The 17,754-nt window shown below is 42.6% G+C and overlaps 1 protein-coding gene across 4 annotated transcripts in view; it reads right to left on the bottom strand.

The window, feature by feature from the left end:
• The window catches only part of ATP8B1 (ATPase phospholipid transporting 8B1), a 113,321-nt gene that overhangs the window by 82,762 nt on the left and 12,805 nt on the right, over positions 1-17,754 (bottom strand). For 2 of the 4 annotated variants that reach the window (XM_045021138.1, XM_045021139.1), the window contains exons 2-3: positions 17,355-17,410; positions 15,793-15,822 (exon numbers count right to left, since the gene is read on the bottom strand). The exons of 1 other annotated variant lie outside the window; for it this stretch is intronic. The gene's annotated coding sequence lies outside the window, so the exon portion shown is untranslated. The remainder of the gene's footprint in view (positions 1-15,792; positions 15,823-17,354; positions 17,411-17,754) is intronic. One more of the 4 variants, XM_045021140.1, reaches the window with a different exon arrangement.

Genomic DNA, 17,754 nt, shown 5'->3' on the forward strand with positions numbered 1-17,754 from the left:
TCATATAGGGCGTGGAAAAGTAAATACATTCTGGATTCCTATACATCTTTTGACATAAAAAGCAGTCATTGTAAGCGGTGGTAAGTCCAGAGTTTTGAGTATTTCCTGCTCATGTTGGCAAAGTTTGTCATTTGGGGGATAAATGCCCAGCACAAACAAAACCGAAAAGTCCCACTGGTCAGCATTCTAAAGAAAAAGACCAGCAATCTAGACCAAAAATTGTATAGTAGTAAAAGTCTGCAAGTACAAACAGATTTCAGTTTCATGCTTCTCAGTGATAATTTGGATTTATTTTTTTTGTGGGAAAGAAAGAGTTATAAGAAATATTTAAGATGGCAGCACCCTTTAAAAATTAGGACCAATAAATTCAGTGACACTGAATATCACAGCAATCATAAAAGTACATAATGAAAAAACAAAGCAAGTCAAAATTTACTATAAGAGTGGTTAAGTGGCTACAGAGGGAGACTTGCCCAGTCCTACCTCAGGATATCTCTGAAGTTACTGGTGTAGGAGCCTTTGGTAAATGAAAATAGCAAGGGATTTCTCAGAACACTCCAGCTCCCAATCCCATGCAGTAATCCACTATTTCAAATACTTTATTTCAATTTGCTTTTAAATTCCATTTCAATATTCCAAGCACCTACTATCATAGTACAGGGCAACTGCACTTGTATTCCCCCTCCATGGTCCCTGAAGATTACTCATTCTAGGCTCCCAGCTCCTCAGCCATCACCTCCTCTTGGGTAGAGACCCACGTGTCTCTCCCTCCAGACCAGGGGTTTCTCCATGCAGCACAGTTCCCTGCCTACACAGTGATATTCCCAGCAAGCCAGAGTGCCTAAACAGGTCAGTTACCTTATAAAGAGTTGCGTGGTAACAAGACTTACACACATGCTAATAACCTTACCAGAGATAACCCCCCCCAAACCCAACAACAGCTCTGCTAGGCATCAGTATTTCCAACGCTTCATAAGGATTGTCCCCTCCCCCGCAAACCACTTGGACAGAAGGTTCTGTCCATTTGCTGGACCAGAACAAAGGCAATTTGTCATTTTAAACTTAAGACTATTTATCCAAGAGTCCTTTCTTTGTCTGTTGGTCTCTGAAGAATCCATTTTCAGGCAGTATATGCGAGCCTCTCCACCCCACCCATGTACTTATTCGCTACACTGATACTGACTTGAATTCTTAATACATTCCATCGGTGGTGTACCCAAGCCCACTTATTCACTGACGCTCTAAAAACTCCAACACCCTAATCTGGGTCTATGCTGGTTATGTGATATGCAGCTCTTCATCCTTATAACTGATACCTGTAATCCCTCATAACTCAAGCCTGACCCCAGTTGTACAGAACCTTCCCTCTTAACTTGTGTATATTTAATTTTAAACATTAACTTTAGCTGTTCTCTCTGGGAGGTGTTACAACCTGAGTAAATTTGCCTAATCACCCCCACACTGACTGTTCATAGTTTCTGGAGGAGCTGTGGTCACCCTCCGCCATGGAATTATATACAGTCCCTGGCCCACAATGATGCATAAATTTAATGCAGTAAGGTCACCCAAAAATATTCCCATATCCATCACATCGACTCTTAAAATGTCATAGCTAGCAGGGCTCAAAGAGTTAATTCTGCTCCTCTGTGTAATTCCACCAAAAGTTCATATTTCTGAATGAAGTGAAGCTTTGAACAAGTTAATTGATCAGATGTGTTCAGTTTCAAAAGAATTGGAATATTTTAGTTGTTTCTTTTCAAAGATCTCACATGCTTTATCAGAGTGATCATTATCATGGCCATTTTCCAAGTGGAGAAATAGAGGCAGGGAGGGGTTAAATAACTTGCTTAATGTCAAAATGCAGGTCAGTGGCGAAGTCTGGCAAAGGACCTAAGTGTCACACTGTCTGTAGTGGCTCACAACTGTGAGTGCCAATCTCAGCTCAGACTGTCAGAAAACAGGGCAGACACCCCAAAATAATGATATATTCTATAATTAGATTTCACCAAGCCAGTAACAAATGTGAACTCCTGGATCAGTATACCGGTCTTACCATGGAGTCACAGACAGTCCCCATAGGCTCTCCAGCCTATTTTGCCACCCAGACAAACTGGATTTAATGATAATGGTGAGATAAGCCCAAAATCACACCACATCAGGTTGCTCCCAGTCCCAAAGGACTAGCCACTTACCACAGATCAATTGGTACTCCAGACCTTATATCAAAGACAATGCTGGCAGCCAATTCTATAGTAAACTAACTACAAGTTTTTTAGATAAGAAAAAGAAATGAGAGTTATTGAGAGGTTAAAGCAGTCAAAATATATTAACAGGTGAGTACATCTCTGGGGATCTCCACTTTGCATCTGGCACGCTTCCCGGTAAGAGTCCAAACAGTCATTTCTTGAATCCATATTTATAGCTCCTTTATATAGAAAGCTAGCTGAAAGTGTCTGTACCCACATGGGCTTTTTCTTTGATAACAGATAGCAAGGAACGCACTTGGAGTCCATGACCTCGATCATCACACCACTTACCTTGAAATTAGCATTTTCTGTTAAAATCCTCAAGTCTTTCATTAGCATTTCACAAGATTTCTTTGATGAGTAATTTAGTTATAGTGTATACACAATGTAAATGTTTGCTGTTATAATGTAACAGATAAGTGAAAACAATGCAAGTAACGACTCATTAATTTTCATGAAGTTTAAACACCAAACACTCCTCTACATTCAACAATTACTTTGATATATCCTAATAGCAAGTGATTTGACCTGTGGCCCTGGCCTGGCCTTGCTTAATGTCAGAGTGCAAGCCAGTGGCAAAGTCTGGCAAAGGACCCAAATCTCTCCTGAATTGCAGTGGTGGATTCTAACCCACCGAACAGTAACACACAAAGAATTAGTTCCTTCAACATTTCAAGGACATTACAAAATATACTTGGCTTCTTGGGACACATCAGTGATTCAAGTTAATATTTGCCTGGTTAATACGTTAGGATGGGGAAAACCATGAATAATGGACAACTTTATCCAACAGAGTAAGGGCCACTGCATACAGTTCTATCTTACACTTTATATCCAGAAAATCATCAACAAGTTTCAAGGGGAAAGCAGACTTTCCAGATTATTTCTTGGGGCCTTTATCATATATGCTGAAATTGTTAAATCTTATACTTCATCCAGGACAATTATATTTTGTCCATGTCTTATGTTAAGGAACTCAAGGCAAGCATAAAATATTTAAAAGTACGACAAATGAGGTTACATCATCATATGTGAAGTCACTTGAAACAGGAACAATTGAGACGAGGGTCAGACTAAGCTGTGTTAACTTTCTGCTCACACAGTTTTAATCTTTGAAGATCAGAATACTCTGAGAAAAGTTGGAGAAGGAAGTGATAGAAAAAGCAGTGTATGATTGCTACAGAAATAAAGGTTATGTGTTTAAAACTGCAGTCAGGCATCCTGATTCTGAGTCACAGTCATGTTAAGGTGATGAATGGTAAAGATTTGGTCCAAATCCAGTGATCCTTCTGTATTCAGGGCATGCTTTTACTAGCTCAATACAGCAAAAGCAGCTATACTTATGTACATAAGAGTAAAATTCAAGGATTTCAAAGCACTTTACAGTTAAGCCGTACCCATCTGAGGCAGGTTAAGTATTATACACATTTTATATAAACGAGATTACTTAATCTTGCCTCTCGCTCAAGGATAGTGCCAAGAACAGAACCCAGGAACCAATGGCTCCTGCCACTAGACAACACTTTTTTTTTTAAGTACAAAACCCTTACTTATTCAGTACCAATTAGTTGCAACATGCCTCTTCAGCACAGTTAAGAACATAAGAATGGCAATACTGGGTCAGACCAAAGGTCCATCTAGCCTAGTATCCTGTCTTCCGACAGTGGCCAATGCCAGGTGCCCCAGAGGGAATGAACAGAACAGGTAATCATCAAGTGATCCATCCCGTCGCCCATTCCCAGCTTCTGGCAAACAGAGGCTAGGGACACCATCTCTACCCATCCTGGCTAATAGCCATTGATGGACCTATCCTCCATGAACTTACGTAGTTCTTGTTCCAAGTTCTACATCTCCAGCAGCTATAGCTATACCCAGAACAGGTGGAAACCTGAATACTGTAAACTAGCAACAAGAAAAGGAAATAGTTACAAGAACACCTCATATTCCAGAGTTTAGTTGAAACAGAAACTGATTTCAACCACATCTTCTCAGTAAACACAAATATAGCAAACCATATAATCTGTAGTGGCTATTTTTTAAGCCTGTCTCTGACAAATGCATGAAGTGTGTGACTGGGCAAATGTTTTAAATATTTTACAGTCATCCGCCAAAGAAGGTTCTCAGTTACAAACTGAGTAGTCTTAGCTAGAAATGTATGTTCTACTGGGATTTAACACATACATAATATTTATATTCTTTTGTCAAAAGCAACTTAACATATCATTTCTATACAAAATACTTTGCATGGAGCAGAGATCTGGAATCCTAGTATAATTTTGGTTTGTCATGGTGGCCGTTCACTGTTACAAAATCCTGTTGAGTTTCAGGGACTTGCTAGTTTCTGAAAATAATAAGTCTTCCATTACCTAATACTCCACAAATATCATCCATGCATGACTGGAGAAAGAAAACCATGCCCAGTTCTTATCAAGACTCAATGTACTAGATGCTTTGCAAAACAAAAGACAGCACAAGTTAAAAACACAGACAGATTGAGCAAGGAAGAAAGTGCATAGGGCAAATGGTGATAGATCATGTCTTGTTAGTACAAAGTATTTAGGTGCTGTTTCTGGTAGAGGGTATATGCTATAGCTGTGCTGCTGTAATGTGTAGACACAACAACAGGAGGGATTCTCCTGTCACTGTAGTTAATCCACCTCCCCAAGAGGCAGCAGCTAGGTAGGTGGAAGAATTCTTTCCTTGATCTAGTACTGTCTACACTAGGGGTTAGGTTGGTTTCACTACGTGGCTCAGGGTTGTCGATTTTTCACACCTCTGAGAGATGCAGCTATGCCAAAGTAAATTTTCACTGTCGGTTATCTGACTTAGGAAGAGCACTTCAGTGCTAGGGTGCAGTATGGAAGAAAGTAGAGATGTTTGTGGGAGAAATGGACACTGTGTGAAGGCTGGCATTTTTGGAAAGTGGGTGGGGCAACTAGGGGGCTCTGAAGGATGAGAAACTTGAATTAATGTGGCAGAAAAGGGGAAAACTGGATGAGTGATTCAAAGAGGGGGTGACATGGTCACACTGACAAGTAAGGAAGATTTTTTTGGTGGCAGCATTTCAAATGGAGACTTTGTGTCTATCCAGTATCTATTTCTGATGGCATTTGGAGAAAAAAAAAGTGAAAACTATGGGATTAATGTATCCATTATAGTTAGTTATATCAGGTATTAATTTTACCCCATGAGTAAAGGCAGTCATGAGATGCATCTGAGAACAATGATTTAACACCACATACTTAGTCCTACCATGAGTGCAGGGGATTGGACTAAATGACTTCTCAAGGTCCCTTCCAGTGCTATGATTCTATGCATCTTCAAATGAGGTCTAATCAATGACCAGGGAGGGAGCAAAATATTTGTTAGTTTGTAAAGTGTAACTTCTGCAGCCACAAAAGTAGTTGCCAGCTAACTTTCCACTGACTATTGCAAATAGCAAATCAGATAATCGCCATACGTGAGCAATGCAGAATCTCTAAGAGAGTTGTCACCTTGGGACACTGCATAGCAGTGATAATTCACAGCCTGATAATTATCAAACAGGTAACGTATTTAGTTAGTGTTTCTACAGTTCCTGCTAGACATCTATTCCTTACGAAGGAAGAGTCAAACTTAAAGCACTTTCATGATAGGAGATTGTTTTCCTGTTTTCACTTCATATTGTCAGTGGTCCCGGTCAGATGGCCTAATGGAATATTATCCTTCATTAAAGATTTATTAATCAGTTTATCCACTGTAATAGGAGATTCTGCATGGAAGCAGCCAAATATAACTAGATATGCTTCCAAAATATATAAGAGTTCAGATAGGTTAGATGCATTTTATAAACGTGTAGTAACAGATTCAAACTAAGAATGAACTTTTTAATTGGGTTAAAAAAGAATAACCAGCATTGGGGCAAAAATAAAAACACAGTTCTGACACCACTGAGCTTTGGATCAATGTGTGAGCTGTCTCACTTGGGCTTCTCTAGAGAGAAGACAAAAAAACCACATCAGTTTATACGACTATTACTTACAAAATAATTAGTCTCGCTTAAATAAACGAGTAATGCAAACAAGACATTCAAATAAAAGAGTGCTTCAAAACCAAGCTTACATTTGAATGTCCAGGAAACATCCCATCCTTTTGCCTACATGGGACTTTGGTGTGTTCTCTTTTTCAGTTGCTTCAAAATTCCATCCCAGGCTTTACTTGGTCCATCTCATGCTAGGTCTATGCTGGTGTTTGGACGCAGGCCACACACAGTTGTGCCAGAATCCCCCTACCATCCACATATGAATCCCAAAAGAACAGGTTTCAAGGCATGCACAAGACAAGAACGCTAGCATGCCTGAAAGGTGTGGGTATGAACACGCCCAGGCTGTGGTCCGGCCCCACACTTGCCAGTGCGTAGTGTGGATGAGGAAAGAGACATGTTCTAGATCCCAAATTCAGTGGTCCTCCAGACCCATTCCCAGAGTGCGCTGAACCCTTTCCTGCCTGATCCTTACCCAAATCAGTGACGGTCCCTGTGTCCCCCCCGCCCCTTCTCACTTATAGTAGAGACCTTTGCTGACCACTTCATGTGTAGTGGTGGAAAGAGTGTAGCACACCTGGATATGGAACCTGCTCTAAGAGCAGTTGCCTGATAAGCTGAGCACACCCAGGTCTTGATAAATGTGCGGTCAGAGTTGACTGTCTTTGTGACAGGGTGTACCAGACCCTCTAAGGCCTTCGCTGGAAACCTTGTGGCCCTGCCACACCCGGCCCCAGAAAAGGGCAGTGGAGAGGGTCCTCCAAGCTGCCTAGAGTGGCTGTGTGGGACACAGACAATCAGAAAGGGACTGCAGGGAGCAGCCAATCAGGGCCCAGCAGGCAAGTATAAGAGCTGCAGGGCAGAGTGAGTTCAGTTCCTTGCTGGAGCTGGATGACCATGGATGGTGTGTGGCTGGCTGAGGGAGCTTCAGGACCTCAGACAGGGCAGTGCTGGTAGAAGACGGAGAGAGTTAGAAGGAGTTATGGGTTGGTTGTTGGGACTCCATCAGAACAAGGCCCTGAGGTAAGGGTGAAGATGGTGCAGCGCCACGGGGAAGTGGCCCGGAGAATTAGGCTAGGTCTACACTGGGGGGAGGGGGGGGGAAGTCGACCTAAGATACGCAACTTCGGCTATGTGAATAGCGTAGCTGAAGTCAGCGTACCTTAGGTCGATTTACCTGGCCGTAAGGATGGCGGCGAGTCGACCGCTGCCATTCCCCCGTCGACTCCGCTTCCGCCTCTCGCTGCGGTGGAGTTCTGGAGTCGATGGCAGAGCGACTGGGGATTGATTTTATCACATCTACACTAGACGCGATCAAATCAATCCCCAATATATCGATCACTACCCACCGATCTGGCGGGCAGTGTAGACATACCCTTAGATAAAGGGACATGGTGGACAGCTGCTATCTACAGGGTCCCTGGGCTGGGACCTGGAGTAGTGGGTGGGCCTGGGTCTCTCCCCCCACACCCCCCGCCATGCTCGATTAGGCACTGGGGGAAGCGGCCTGGACTTTGAGGCCCCAGAAGGGGAACTGAACCCTTTAGTGGCCCAGCAGGAGAGCTGGGGCCTGAAATGCCCAGAGAAGGTGAGGACATTGCCTCCAGGCAACTATGTTATGTTGGGTGATGCCCACTGCTAACACTTAAGGTACAACAATGAAAAAGCCCAACAGTGCTGATGGCCCACCAGCAAGAGACAACGGATTATAAAAGAGCTTAGTCTTCCTGTGAACGTGTGGGTCAGCCTGTGAAGAATGGCTACAGGGGCCCCCTCAGAGGCATGTGACCACGTCACCTGATACTGGAACCCATCTTGAGTTCTGTACTTTTCCATGAGAAGCTTGGGTGGGGAGGAAACAGAGGACTCTTGCCTTATGCAAATCCTACTTAAGGATGGGGAGTGAGGTAATCCAGGTAGTCAGTTCTCCCCTGCTACCCCACCTAAGATGACTGCTGGAAACAACTAAGACTAAACTGGGGGAAAGAACTGGACCCAGGCTGGAAGGGTGTCTGGCCTGTGAAGAAGATTATTAGAACCACATTTAGGGTGAGAACTTACATTTAACCAGTTTCTTTAGTGTATTAAGCTTAGTTTGCATGCTCCGTTTTTTCTTCTTAGTAATCTGTCTTGTTCTGTCTGCTATCCCCTTAACTACTTAAAATACACCTGTTATAGTTAATCAATTTATATCTGGTTTATAATATTACCCAGTTTATGGGATTTCTAACTGGGGGGCAGGAGGCGAGAAGTTGTGTACATCCTCCTCCACATTGAGGGAAGAGGCAAATTTCACATAATTTTGGGTTTGTACTCCAAGGAAGGGTGGACATCTGGGTGCTGTGGCAAGCCCCTTAAGCTGAGCCTTCTCAGAACAGATCTCTGTCTCTCTGTGCTGCTGGGTGTGGCCCTGCCTGCTTGCTTAGCTGGTAAAGGCTGGGGAGCCTAGCCCAGCAATACGAGGTAAAAGGGGGCCCAGTCTGGCAGAATAGTCTGACTTAGTGGCATCCCAGCACACCAGGAGACATCCCAGGAGGTCCAGCCCATCATATTCTTAATATTGCCACTGAAATAAATGCAGCCCAGGCTCTAAAACATTAGATTTTTAAAAACCATTAGTCCATGCTAGCTACCATTTTCAGTAGGTATTTCTTTCTTGGGGGCTGCAAAAGTCATCTGAAGAAAAAAGTATAATGAAACAATCGCATTCCTGAAATGCTGAAAAGTACCAATAGTGTGTCCTTCAACAGCAGTTGTTATCTGGATGGGGACAGAGGATTTCTCACGTGCTTTCCAAGGAGAGAGAAAATATAATGCGGCTCTTGTTATTGAATTGGCAGGACCTGCAGCCAATCAGGAGCAGCAGCCCAGGAACAGTAGGGGCAGAGAGAGGACAACACTTGAGGATCTGTACATTGGGATCAACAGGAGGAGCTAAGAGCAGTTTGAGGGAATTGGAGGAATGGGCTATTGAGCAGAAGCAATAGGCTATGGAGCGCGAGGAACATTTTTTCCCCAAAGGCAGGAGGGATTAATGGTCCAGTTCTTGGAGCAGGATGCATAGTTCAGGGAATGGGAGCTTTCCCAAAGATACCAGGACCATGCCCTGTTGCTGTCCCTCAGCAGCAGTGATGGAATGGATTTGAGTCATGCCAACCACTCAGTATCCAAGAGCTGACAAATCCTCCTCTTGTATTTGCTGCTCAGATAGAGGATCTGCCCCCCAGGATAGGCGGGGAGGCTGCAGGACTCCAGGCATAATGCCCTGCACCGATACCCAAAACTCCTCCTGAGGGAGCCCTGTGACTGCAGGAGTGGAACAATGAGCCCAAGTGACTGTGCCTGAAGGCCAGTATGTGTCTGGCCTCTAAACCTCATTCAGGAGACACCCAAACATTTTCTGCAGCCTTTCCCCCAGGATCCAGGGAGAGAGAGAGAGAGAGATCAGGGTCACAGGCAGTCAAGTGTTAATGTTATTTGAGCAGTCTGATCCATTCTGTTTTAATTCTCAGTTCCTTTTTAAAAAAATATGTTCAGAGTTGTGCTACATGCACTAGTTTAAGTTAATGTTTGTTTCCTTTACTTGTGTGGTGGTGAAAGGGTATGTTTTTGTCCCCCTTTTAGGTGTTGATCCCACCAATTGGTGCCCTAGGTTCCACAACTATCCAGAACCAAAGAACTGCAAGGTCCTCTTTGTACCGCCCAGAACCATGCCCACAAACCACTACCACCACCCCCGTCCACCCAGGTATCTGTGACTAAAAGTGGAGACGCGCTGGAAGTGCAATGTGCACGGAAATAACAGGTAACCCTGTTGACTGCGGCTCGGGGGAGACTGACAGAACAGGAAGGACACAGTGAAGTAACCGTGCCCTCACATACTGAACAGCACTAATATAGCCCCTCCTCCTACTCCAGAACACCATGACTGCTTTGAACCAGGGGGGTTGCTCACAGTTAATAGCCAGTAAGTGCCCTTATGCCTGCACACAATCACAGTCCCCAGAAAACTGTTGTAAAAGCCACTCCCTAGCCCTTCATTAACTGTTCTCAAGCATCCTTCAGGCACTGAGTAATCTCCCTAAAGAGCTGTGAACATTAACATAAAATGAAAGAATAATAAGTGCAATTTAACTAGGCAGACACCCTCTTTAGGACAATCACAAACCAAAAGGTGTTATACTGTGTATAAGTCATTACCTAAATGACGAACTACTGACTGGAGCGGGATGGACAAAATGGTACACTGAAGCATAAGTGAGTGGAAAAAGTTCCCTCTTCCGTTTTCACAGCAGCTGCATGCTTTGTTTGGGACCAGACTGATGTCAACACCTGCCCACCCACTGTTCCAAAACATAGGCACAAACTGCATCTGGCTCACTGAGATCCAGCACCAGTATGAACAGTCACTGGATCAGGCCATCTGTAACCGCTTTGGAAGTAGGTCCAGTCCTGTGCCCACTCTGTTCTAAAGTACTCACCTTTTGTCTCACAAATGTTATGAAGTGCACAGCACACCACAATAATGTGGATGGCATTGGCCACAATGGCATCCAGCCAGCTGCCTAGATATTGCCAGTAAGCTTTCACCCATCCAAAGGGGCACTCCACTACCATTCTGCAGCAGCTTAGTTGGTAGCTGAGCTCTTGTTTTGCTGGATCTTTCATGTCAGGGTTTCATTAGCCAGGGTAGCAGCAGATATGCAGGGTCCCCCAGAATACCCATGGGCATGGAGACACTGTACAGAACCATGTCATTTCTGGGAAATAAAGTCCCTTCCTCTCCTTCAAGTTCAGTCCAGATCTCTTCAGTATCCTGGCATCATGAACCTTTCCTGTGCGTCCAACATTAGTGCTCAGAAACCTGCCTTTGTGGTCCACCAGGCCTTTAAGAAGTGAATAGCACCCTTTCCAACTGACGTGCTCAATTGCTTCTTTTGAGGGGCAAAGTATGGGAATATGGGTATCACCATGCAGTTAAGAAACCCCATTCTCTACAACCCAGCTGTAATACCCAGAACTTTGGTGACGGCAGCCCACCATGGATAGATGAGAGTATCAATAGCTTTGCAAACCTGCACCACCATGACCCTGACAGTAGACTTCCCCACACCCAAGTGGTTTGCAAGTGACTAGTAGCTCCAGTGTTGCCATCTTCCACAGAGCAATAGCCATTTGCTTCTGAAGGTCTCTGGAACCAAATGTTCTGCTGCTGTAGGCTGGGGCCAACTCCTCTAGGGTGACCAGATAGCAAGTGTGAAAATTTGGGACAAAGAGTGGTATGTGTGTGTGGGAGAAATAGGAGCCTATATATATATATATTTTAAAAAAGCCCCAAATATCAGGACTGTCCCTATAAAATCGGGACATCTGACCACCCTAAACTCCTCACAGAGCACCAGGAACGTCTTCATTCTGAAGTTCGGCAGCCACTGCTCATCATCCCAGGTTTCCATGATGATGTGATCCCACCCAATTGTGCTAGTTCTTCTGATCCAGAAGTGGTGGACCACCCACAGACATACAATCACAACACCAGAAATCTCCTGCATCTTTATGTCATAAGGCGTCAGTGGATCAGTCACCGTCCCGGTCACCTATCTTTGGCTTGTGACAGGGGTAAAGGGAATGGAATCTAAGATTCTCACCAGTTGCCTACTGTAACACAGACACATTTGTCCTGCAAGAGGGAGCGGGAGCAAAACCACATCAATGGCCATTTGCTCCATGTCTTCCACCAAGTTGGGCAGCAGAGAGGAGTGGGAGTTGCCATTGCCAGTGCACAGCAAGGAGGATCCTAGAGTGTCTCCTATGATGCACAGAATCCTGGGATACCACCTCTGAAATGATAGTGCTAACCTCATGTACCAAAAAAGGCAGCATGGTCATGATATACCCTCGTATCAAGCATATCCCCCACATCCAGAACAGCATATCTGGACGTTTGGCATGGGTATAGGGTATATAGGTGAGCATACATACAGTCCAGTACCCATGTCCAGATACCAATGTAGACATAGCTTAAGGTGTGCTAATAAGCATAAACTAGATACCCATGCAACAGGAACATTATTTTTAAGTAAATGTTAAGAGAATTTTGCTGCATTGATCCAACAGTTTAACACCAACCTGTTTTAGGATCTATAAATAGGAGTTTTGCTTTGCCACTGACTTAAATGAGTGCAAGATTGGGCCCTAACATAATTTACAAAAAGCTTAAGCGAGACAAGGTAGGCGAGGTAAATCTTGTATTAGGCTAACTGCTGTTGGTGGAAGATTCAAGCTTCCGAGCTGCACAGAGCTCTTCAAGTCTGGGGAAGGAAATCAGGTCTGGAGAAGGAAGACACTCTGAAGAAGAGCTCTGTACAGCTCAAAAGCATGCATCTTACACCAACAGAAATTGGTCTAATAAAAAATTTGCCTCACCTACCTCGCCTCTCATATATCCTGGGACCAACACAGCTACAAAAATGCTGCAAAAAATAGTCTTAAGGAGAGTTTAGAACGCCTTCTTGAGACTAGTCGCAAGTTGCAGGGCTTGAGGTACCCGCCAACAATATTGTGAACTTCAAAGTAGTGTGGCCAAGGAAATAGAGCACCAGAGTCCTGGGTATTATTCCTGACATTGCCACTGACAAGTCAGTTCACATCTGTACCTCACTTTCCTCACCTGTAAAACAGGGATAATGATTAGAGCTGCCTGAAGAGTTGATTTTTTTTTTTTTAAATTTCCAACAAACCAAACAAAGTTTGGGGCTGACCCAAAAGAAAATGGCTGGCAAATCAAAGTTTAAAAAAATTATTTTAAAGTAGAAATTTTTTTTTGCCTGAAATGAAGTGTTTAATTTTGATTGAGCATTTTTAATGTTTTTTTTAAATGATTTTAAAATTAAAGGAAATTTCAAAACCAAAAGTAGATTTGAATCAGAGATAGAACACTACAATTTTTAATTTTTTTCCTTCAACTGAAACAGTTCAGCAAAATCAACTCAAATTTTCAAAATGTTTCAATGTCACCAAACTTATAATTTTTTTTACCGAAAAAGTTTCACTTGAAATAATTTCCCTCAGTTCTGATTATGATCTCTACCTCATTTTGCTCTGAAATCTCTGGATGAAAAGAACCATACAAGAGCTAGTTTTTATTATTATTATTATTATTATTATTGAATTCATTTAGCAGGGTTGTATTTTTTGTTTGTTTGTTTGTTTTTAAATCTCTGGTAAGAGCATGCATAGCTACGGGGCTTAAACTGTTCACAGCATTGGTACACTGGGGTAAAATCCAAGCTACAAAGGGATGAGGAATAAACTATAAACTGCTCAATCACCTTTGCTAGAAATAGCAATTCTGATATTTGGCACATTCACACTGAAGTTCAGATGCATGAAAGGGGAGCAGAATGGAATTGTTCTATTTATACCAGAAATCAACCACCTTACATTTGGCTCTCAAACCTAGAAGAAATAATAGTTGATTGACACTGAATTTCCCCATCCCCATGTGTGCGAAACCTCTAAGAAGCCAATAAATAATTAACATTAACAAATTCTTTGCATTGTTTCCAGCACATTAGCTCATTTAAATTAAATCATGATATTCCTTTGAAATACTTATCACTTCCATCTGTAAATTGAGGCAGACAGGTTACATGCCTTGTGGTCTTTGGCAACTCAAGTCAATGGGAGAGCCAGATTTACAACTCCAAATTTCTTAACTATAAGTGCTCCTCTTAAAACACTGCAGAACCACGTTAGTGAAGACACTACCTATGCAAAAGAGGCTTCTCTATCGGTGTAGGTAATCCTCCTCCACAAGAGGCAGCAGCTAAGAAATAGGAGAATTCTCCCATCAACCTAGCGCTGTCTACACTGGGGGTTAGGTTGGTTTAACTGTGTTGTTCAGGAGGTGTGGATTTTTCACACCCTTGAGTGACTGTTATACCGATCTAATTTCCTAGTGTAGGCCAGGCATACATGCGCAGTCCTCTATATCACAGAAGTCTGTCCTTGCAACTAAGACTATGGCTATGCTATAGAGCTTACAGTGGTGTAGCTGCACGGATGCAGATGTACCACTGTAGCGCTGCTAGTGCAGATGCTCTAAGCCTACAGGAGAGAACTCTCCTATCAACTTAATTACTCCAGCCCCCACAAGCGGCGGTAGCTATGTTGACGGGAGAAGCTCTGCCACCAACATAGCACTGTCCACACCGGTGCTTAGGTCAGTGTAACTTACATCGCTCGGGGGGAGGGGGTATTCACTCCCCAAGCAACTTAACTTATATCGACTTAAGATGCAGTGTGTACACAACCTGAGACTCATGCAGCACTATGGACGATAATAAAGCATTCATTACTGACTGTGGGGATTGCACCAGAGATAAAATGGGAGGGGACAATACACCACAGCCATGATCTTTTAAGCTCTCTATTTCAAAAGCAATAAAAGGCAAGAACCCAGTTCTTTCATTCCCCTTAGCCCATTTTTTGTTTTTAGGGCAGTGTTTCAATATCAGGATTTTTCTTTTTATGGGCCACAGAGGATCCATCTATAGCCATTCTTGTTTCAGGTAAGACAAGGCCCTCCACTTGGAAAGCAGTTTCAAATTCATTCCTCAGATTACACAGCTTAAATCAGGGGTTCTCATACTGGGGGTTGGGACCGCTCAGGGGGTCGCGAGGTTATTACATGGGGGGTTGCAAGCTGTCAACCTCCACCCCAAGCCCCGCTTTGCCTCCAACATTTATAATGGTGTTATAAATTAAAAACCCTTTTCATATATTTAAGGGGGAGGGTCGCACTCAGAGGCTTGCTACATGAAAGGGATCACCATACAAAAGTTTGAGAGCCACTGGCCTAAATCATCCACATTTAAAAAAAAAAATACAGCTTTTGTTGAAAGGGCTTTGCAATTTAAAATAATAATAATAATTAAAAAAAACACATTAAGAGGGCAAACTAGTGTAAATGGAGGTGTACGTGCCCTTTTGCCCATAGAAGCACAAGCTCAGGAGAGCTAGAGTAGTCTCTGAAATTCACAGCAGTGGGGCAGATTTTTCTGAAACTGCACTCCATTCTTCTTTCAGACAAGCGACAGTGTTGTCAATTGTTATTTTATTGCAAGCCCTGAAATATTTCATGGTTTTAATAAAGACCCAGCTCCTGGAGTCGTGTGGTTAGATGAGAACACAGCTTTCCTTATAAAAGAAAGTTTCTAATCCTCCTGGTTACGGAGAAAAGATTGAAAACAAACGACTGACAGCTCAGACAGAAAAAGAAAGAACCCACTTTTTTGAAATCTCATGATTTTGGGGGCCTGATTTACAATTTTGGGGTTAACAATTCAGAAGCAGCTGGAGGTGCATCCTTCTACCAATCTCATGGATCCTCTGTAAGCCCATAACACATTTGGAGACAACAGCAAGTTTAAAGTAGGGAAGGTTGCCCGGTTTATAAACCTACCCAGAAATGTTCTACATCATTAAGGGACAATTTTCACAAAAAAAGAGTAAGCATCTTACCTGAAGGGCAAATTTTTAGATAATCTCTCTCTAAAAAAAAAAAGAAAAAAAAAAGTAATATCCAGCTTCGCCACAGAGCACTGCATTCCAGGGTGTGTCTCTGTCAATGCTCACACAACTCTCCTGTGTCACAGCTTACCCCAAACATGTTTATACTGATTGGAATGAATTAAGTCTCAGTTTATAAGCCTAAACACACAAAAGTAAAATGAGTGATGAAGTGAGAGTTTGCCAACCACCATTTTCAATTTGCTACACTCACACAAAAAATGACAGAGGACACTCACTGAGCCTAGACTGCACTTCAGGTTAGGCATTTCTACTCTTAATGTGTTCCACCACTAGACAGGACTGAACAGGTAGCTTGCTCTATTTGCATCTCATTAGAGATCTGTTCAGCTGCTGATTGTACCCTGCTCTTAAGTAAAGGAAAACATCAGCTGAATTCAGGAAGCTTTTCCTAATAGTGAAATTATTTTCAGTTATTTTGGGGGGGGTCAGGTACAGGGGAAATCTCTTCAAGGAAGTTAAGTATCAGAGGGGTAGCCGTGTTAGTCTGGTTCTGTAGAAGCAGCAAAAAATCCTGTGGCACCTTATAGACTAACAGACGTTTTGCAGCATGAGCTTTCGTGGGTGAATACCCACTTCTTCAGATGCAACTTCAAGGAAGTTGTGGACAACGTTTTATTGAACCGTACTGCTGAGAAAAAGCCTATACTATATTTAGTCAATAACAGAAGTGACATATTATCCACTCCATCTTCCAAAAACGCACATGCTTTTAGATAAGTGAATTGCATTAAATATCTTGTGCATGCTACAGTATATGAAAATGACTTTCTTCCATTGCAAAATAATGTTATATTACAGAAGCTGTATATCTTTAGAGAAGATAGACACAAAGATAAAATGTGTAAATGCTCTTCTCCAAAAAACTAGCAATTTGAAAAACCAGACAGTGTGGGCCAGATGATTAGCAAGGGGATATGTGGCTTTCAGCTCACAGCTAAAGCTGTATTGCTGAAAAAAGATCAGGATGTTTAATTCACATTATGCTATTATAATCAGGCTACCGTCACCTGCAACTAATTGTACAAGATCCAGAGCAAAGTTAACAGTGACTGCATTGCAAATATTTCCTTGGTAACTGTAGATATTTTGTATCTCAGATATTCCCAGAAATACCTCAAAACCCAAAATGGGCTACTTGGGAGGATGCTCATTCTAAATGTATCATTAAATATAGAAAAATATACAACAGATTAGCATTTGCTGTTCCCTTCATTAGTTCTTCAATTAAAGGTAACTTTTTAAGTTTTGATATGTCATGAATGCATCTTACATTGTTATTATTAGAGACAGCATGATCTAGTAGTACACAGGGCACTGGACCAGGAGTCAGAAGTCCTAGATTAGTGGTTCTCAATCTGCAGCCCAATCAGCACAAAGCTGCGGCTCATGTGACATCCTCAGGGCCATACAGGTAGTATTGGATACAGCCCACAATGGTAAATAGGTTGAGAACCACTGTCCTAGATTCTACTTCCAGCTCTGCTACTGACCTGCTTAGTAGCTCCAGGTAAGTGACTTCAACCGCTCAGTGCCTCAGTTTCCCCATCTGTAAAATTGAGATAATGATCCCCTGTAAAGGGCTTTGACATCTACATGTGAAAAGAACTACATAATTGCTAAGTATTATTTCAAATCAAATCACATCTCCAGAGAAGGAAATAAGTAGCAAAAGTAATAGGAATACACTAACACTAGTCCTGAAATATGTGGGATATGTTTGCCTATGGGTAGGACACTACCAAATGTGAAAAATGCATCATGGATCGTGAAATCTGGTCTCCTCCATGAAATCTGGCATTTTGTGTACTTTTACCCTGTTCTATACTGATTTCACAGGTGAAGATGAGTATCTCTCAAACTGGGGGTCCCAATCCAAAAGGGAGTTGTGGG

This window comes from Mauremys mutica, chromosome 6, assembly GCF_020497125.1.
Source record: "Mauremys mutica isolate MM-2020 ecotype Southern chromosome 6, ASM2049712v1, whole genome shotgun sequence".
Taxonomy (NCBI): domain Eukaryota; kingdom Metazoa; phylum Chordata; order Testudines; family Geoemydidae; genus Mauremys; species Mauremys mutica.